This window comes from Physeter macrocephalus, chromosome 8, assembly GCF_002837175.3.
Source record: "Physeter macrocephalus isolate SW-GA chromosome 8, ASM283717v5, whole genome shotgun sequence".
NCBI classification, from domain to species: Eukaryota; Metazoa; Chordata; class Mammalia; order Artiodactyla; family Physeteridae; genus Physeter; species Physeter macrocephalus.
The window spans coordinates 4,891,136-4,897,208 of NC_041221.1; positions in this window are offsets into that span (position 1 = coordinate 4,891,136).

A 6,073-nucleotide genomic window follows, 5' to 3' on the forward strand; every position below is an offset into this window, starting at 1 on the left:
GCCAAAAATAAATGGATGAGATATCGCCATTTGTGAAAGCATGAATGGACCTTGAGGGCATTATGCTGAGTGAAACAAGTCAGAGAGAGAAAGACAAATATCATATGATCTAACTTTTATGTGGAATCTAAAAAAACAAACAAAAAAATAGAACTCATAGATACAGCGAGCTGATTGGTGGTTGCCAGAGGTGGGGGAGGGGAGCAGCTGGGCAAAATGGCTGAAGGGGTCAAAAAGTACAAATTTCCAATTATAAAATAAGTAAGTCTTAGGGATGTAATGTACAGCACGATGAGTATAGTTAATAATCCCATATCGCACATTTGGATGTTGTTCAGAGAGTAGGTCTTAAAAGTTCTCAGCGCAAGAAAAAAGTTTGTAACTATGGATGGTGATGGATGTTCACTAGACTTATTGCGGTCATCATTTCACAATATATAAAAAATATTGAAACAAATATAATGTTGTACACCTGAAACAAATATAATGTTACGTGTTGAATAGACCTCAATTTAAAAAACAAAACAAGAAACAAGCAACAACAACAAGACATGGGCTCTGAAGTCAAACCTAGATTTAAATCTTGCTTCTGCTGCAGAGTGTAGGAACTTGGGAACATTACTTAGGTTCTGTTGGCCTCACTTTCCTCCTCTGTAAAATGGGGATAAAATTATACCCCTCTTAGTTTTATGGTAAAGATTAGATAACATAACATGTATTACAAAATAGCACGGAACATCTCAGCAGATGTTCTTTTATTTACCTTCCCCTTCAAGTACCAAATGGGTAGTTCTTTACCCCTGGGAAAGCCTTAAAAAAACAAAATCTCACAGCTTGCAGTGATGCTCTACGCATACTCTCATCACTTGTCGCATTCATTATACTTAAAGAATTCATTCAAGTCTTTTTCTTTCCCATAGGAGGGCAGGTCCCTTGAGACCCAGGGCCATGTGTTACCCACTTTTATGTCCCCAAACTCAGTGCCTGGAAAACAATAGGAATTCAATTGATGCGGAGCTGCTGAACTATTGAACCTCCAGGCAGAGGTTCTGAGGGTGGCTGATCAATGGTGCCTTTAGAAAAGCAAGAGATGTGGGTTAGATGCACAGAGCAAATAGTCGACGATTTTCTGGACTCGTTTAACTTTGGCTATGTGTTTATTTGGACTCCAAAGGGAATGTTTATGCGAACATGTCATCTTACTGGTTAGAGGCAGCATAGGAAGGTGGAGTTACACTGGCTGGGTCTGAATCCTTATTCCACCACCTACTTGCTTGTGGGATCTTGGGCAAGTTTCTTGACATATTTGTATGTCAGTTTCCTCATCTTTAAAATGGGACAGCAGTGGTACCAACCACATAGGGCTATTGGGAGAATTAAATGAGATAATGTAAAAAAAAAAAACACTCATTACATAGTATGTGTCCCATATTACATATGCTCTGGATAAAAACTACTGCCCCGATATATCAGATTTAGGCTGTGGGAAGGGGCTTGATCTGGGGCCACAGCGCTTGCTCAGTAGTTACTGTATTTGTAGGAGTACTGGCTTGGCTGCTGTAACAAAGACATTCCAAAGTGTGGTGACTTACCAAGATAGAAGTTGATCTTTTTCCCAAGTAACAGTCAGCTGTTCAGGGCTGTTGGGTCAGCTCTTCATCCTCTACGTGGAGAATGGCTACCTGGACCATCTTTGTGCTCTGAGGAGTCTGCTCTAGTTCCTGTCATCTCTTTCCAGCAAAGGAAAGGGGGAAAGGGACTGGGAGTGGGGAGGGGATTATCCTTCCAATTCTTTGAGGGCAAGGTCAAGAAATGACCCTCATCGCTTCTGCCAACCTTACCTAGTCACGTGATCACGCCCACTGTAGGGGAGGCCGGGAAATGTGGTCTTTAGTCAGATGTCCACGTTGCCAGCTAAAATGTTACACGGTGAAAGGAAAGAAGAACTGAAATTGGGGGACAATCAGCAGCCTGTCAGAGCCTCTCAGGACCTCATTAAAAAGGCAAGAGTGATAGTTACCTTTCAAGGGGGCTCTTTGCTGGATTCCAGCAGCAGCAGTATACTATACAACGCCAAACACCCCACACACCAGGGGGGAATTTAGGAAATGATTCAGGCTCCCTGGCTGACTCATACATTGAACATCCTGGAGAGAAAAGTCGTTGTACACCCATTTGAGGCTTGGGGTTTAGTTTATAATAATAATAATGACTTTGGCACAGAAAACTTCCTGAGGGTTAATGAATGACTGGCTTGGATTAATAGCCCAAATCGCCGCCTGAAGTGTATCAACTCCTTCCAGCTTCATTTAATCTACAGGAAATTCTTTGTACGCCCAGCTATTACTGCTTCAATCTCACAAAATAAAAATGAATGGATGCTTCACTGGAACTTGGGGAAAAGAAAAAAACTTGATCACCATTGTGTGTGGCCACCAGGCTATTATATTTTTTTTTCAGGCACATTTCCTGCATTTTCTTTCCTTCTCTTTCTGGCTTCCATTTGTTGCGGTGGCAGCAACAGCAGCAGCAGCTGGCCCTCTAGATTAGCTTTAACTCCCTTGCTATTTATAGCGCACGCTGCAAAGCTCATCACACTTGTGATTCCCTATTTAAACGTGCCTTCCCAGCGAGATTGGGAGCTCTGCGAGGTCAGAGGCAACCAGAAGACCCTGGGCTCGCCAGAGCCTGGCCACAGCACTGCTCAGTAACGATCTGTGGGATTTAACCAAACAGAGTAGCTGCTGAATTTTGAACAAGTTGCCATCAGTCCGGTGGATTCCTCAAAGCAAACCTGGGAATCTTTGCGTTTAGCTGGATTTCAGATAGCACACTTTTAGCCCATACGAATTTGATCAGAGTTTCCCAAGAGGGCAACTTGAAACAGAAAGGCAAGGTTGTAGAAGTAGTTGTAGAAGACGTTGTCTAATGCCATCAAGCTGTCAACTGTGGAGAGAAACCAGGGATGTGCTAAAGTAACTGGTGACTCTTCCTGCCTGTAGGGATGCCCACTGCTTCCCTGGCCTCGGATTCTCTGCCAGTAGATGTCATTGACAAAATAAGCATGTTTCCCTCGGCAAAGTCCTCTGGATCAGGGAATTAGAATTTAGGGATGGCTCTAGGTTTCCCCCGCCATGCTATTTAAACTCCTGCCTTCTTGTCTGCTATGCAGTCAGCATCCGTGAGGAACCGCCAAGCGAAAGGTGCAGGCCCTGAGCAAAGATCTCCTCAGCAGATCTTGTCATTGTCGCTCATTGAGCCGACCTCGTCTCAGTTGAGGATGGCTACCCCGGCCATCAATAATCTACCTTGATTCCACACTGGTCCCCCAAGGTGGCCTTCAGACAGCTTCCCACCTCAACCCCCCTAATTAAAACAAGCCAAGTGGGTCCCAGCTACAGAAAATTCCTGGCAACAGAGATGGTGTTGGTGGCTTTGAAACCAGCGGTGGAGCTTTGAGTTAAAGAAACAGGAAGCCTGGCACGGTCAGCGAGGGAGGTTAGGTAGGAATAGGATTAAGTGTTTAGAAAATGCTTGTTTCCTTCTGTTGTCCTTATGAGAGCTGATAAGGGGATTTCAGAGTTCTGGAGGGGGGGAGCCCTGGAAAAGAATGAGGGAGTTTAATCAACTAGAGGGACCTTCCCAACTTACATTTCTCAGTGTTTGTTACGTGGTATGTTTGCCCAAGTTAAAGGTGCCAAAAATAGAAATGAAAGCCCCATCACATTAAGCTTTGACATGCTGTCATCTTCTGGCTGGGGGTCTTTGACTTTTATTTTTTCTCTTTAACCCAGGGCATGAAATGTGCTGTGATCCCTCAGATAATACTGTGGTATCATGTCCAAGTAGTATGTATCTAACCGGACTTTATTTATACATAAACATATAGATTATTAAAGCTAGGTGAGGTCAAAATTTCTGTATCAAAGGGAGTAGGTTGTGGAGAAGCTTTCATATGTAAAAAAATACTGTCTAGCTCAGCAACAGACAGGCTTTCCTGATAAATTGTTTTCTCAGAAGATGAGACAAGGACAGATACTTGCAGTTCTTCCGTTGAGAGCTTTCAGAAAGTAAGAGAAGCTTCCCCCACTCCTTCCAGTGAGCACTTGAGCCATTCTTTCACCTCTCTGGGCCTCAGAGCTCTTGTTAAGTGAAATGAGGTACTTTCTCAGTCTGCCGTTCCTGGGTTTTTGGAGGAGCTAAAAATGAAAGAGAAAATTCAACACGTGTCAGGTGAACAGGCCTCAAGGATGGGCTCTGGCACAAAGGTGACCAGCGTCTATTCGTGATGTGCCCGCCCTCTGATCAACTTCAGGAAAGGCAAACGTTGGAGTTCAAGACCTTCCGAATGAGAGCCCTCGGTGCTATCCATCCTACTCACATTCTGTTATTTAGCAGGACTCTCAAGGGGCAGGACCTTTGCTTTCCTGCAAACATTTCTTTAAGTCCACTGCTGGAGGTGGGCATGTGAGGTAGACAAGATCATCACTTTGTATTGCAATACGAAGACTGCAATGTGATCAGAGAAAACAAAGCACAACATTGAGCTTAATGACGGCTTTTAAAAATGACTCGTCCTAGTCAAGTTTTTATTTGGTGCTTCTCAATTTTCCATTGGCTATGGTTTGAGGAATGAATGCAGTTCAATGATACGTTCTCTTTCTCATGCTTCTCTCTCCTCCTGCTAATAGCGTGTGTGTGCGTGTGCAGGTGTGTGTGTGCACACATCCGCATGCTTACTTAATTTATCTGTTTCCCAATTATTGTATCCCAAACTGCAGCAGTCTCAGAAGCAACATGGTGTAACAGAAAGAATGTGAGGCTTAGAGTCAAAGGCCAGAGTGTGAATTCTAGCTCCACGTACTTGCTGGGTGGCTTGAATTCAAGCGAGTCAGAGTAAACCTCCCTGTTTACTCATTTTATTAGTTTCCTATTGCCACTGTAATATATTACTGCAAACTTGTTGGCTTAAAATAATACTCATTTATTCTCTTAGAATTCTGGAGGTCAGAAGTCTGAAATCAACTTCATTGGGCTAAAGTCATGTGTTGGCAAGGCCATGATCCTTCTGGGGGCTCCAGCGGGGAGTCTGTTTCTTTGCCTTTTCCAGGTTCTAATGCCATATTCCTTGCATTTGGTGGTTCTTGTCTCCCTCCTCCATCTTCAAACAGCAAAACATCTTGCTTCAGTGGTCACACTGCCTTCTTTCCTGTCGAATCTCCCTCTACATCCCCCTTTAAAAAAAAAAAAAAAGATTTATTTATTTATTTACTTTTGGCTGCGTTGGGTCTTCATTGCTGCGTGCAGGCCTTCTCTAGTTGCGGTGAGCGGGGGCTACTCTTCGTGGCGGTGCGCGGGCTTCTCATTGTGGTGGCTTCTCTTGTTGTGGAGCTTGGGCTGTAGGCGCACGGGCTTCAGTAGCTGTGGCGCACGGGCTCAGTAGTTGTGGCGCACGGGCTTAGTTGCTCCGTGGCATCTGGGACCTTCCCGGACCAGGGCTCGAACCCGTGTCCCCTGCATTGGCAGGTGGATTCTTAACCACTGCGCCACCACGGAAGCCCCTACTTCCTTTTTATAAGAACATTTGTGATTGCATTTAGTGCCCATCTGGATAATCCAGAACAATAGCCTCAAGACCTTTAGCTTAATCACGTCTGTAACAGCTCTTTTTCCATGTAAGGTAATAGTCACAGATTCCAGGAATTAGGGCATGGACATCTTTGGGGGCCATTATTCAGCCTACCACAATCATTTATTAAGTAAAGATAGTAATTCCTATCCTAAAGGACACAAAAATTAAAAGAGGCAACATTTGTGAAAATGTACATAGTGGAATTCAATAAATGTCACTGAGTCTGGAAGAGGGAGGAGTTGCCCTCCCATTGGCCAGTCTCTACCCCAGGTGGACACAATTAAGAATGACAGGGGGGGCTTCCCTGGTGGCGCAGTGGTTGCGCGTCCGCCTGCCGATGCAGGGGAACCGGGTTCGCGCCCCGGTCCGGGAGGATCCCACGTGCCGCGGAGCGGCTGGGCCCGTGAGCCATGGCCGCTGAGCCTGCGCGTCCGGAGCCTG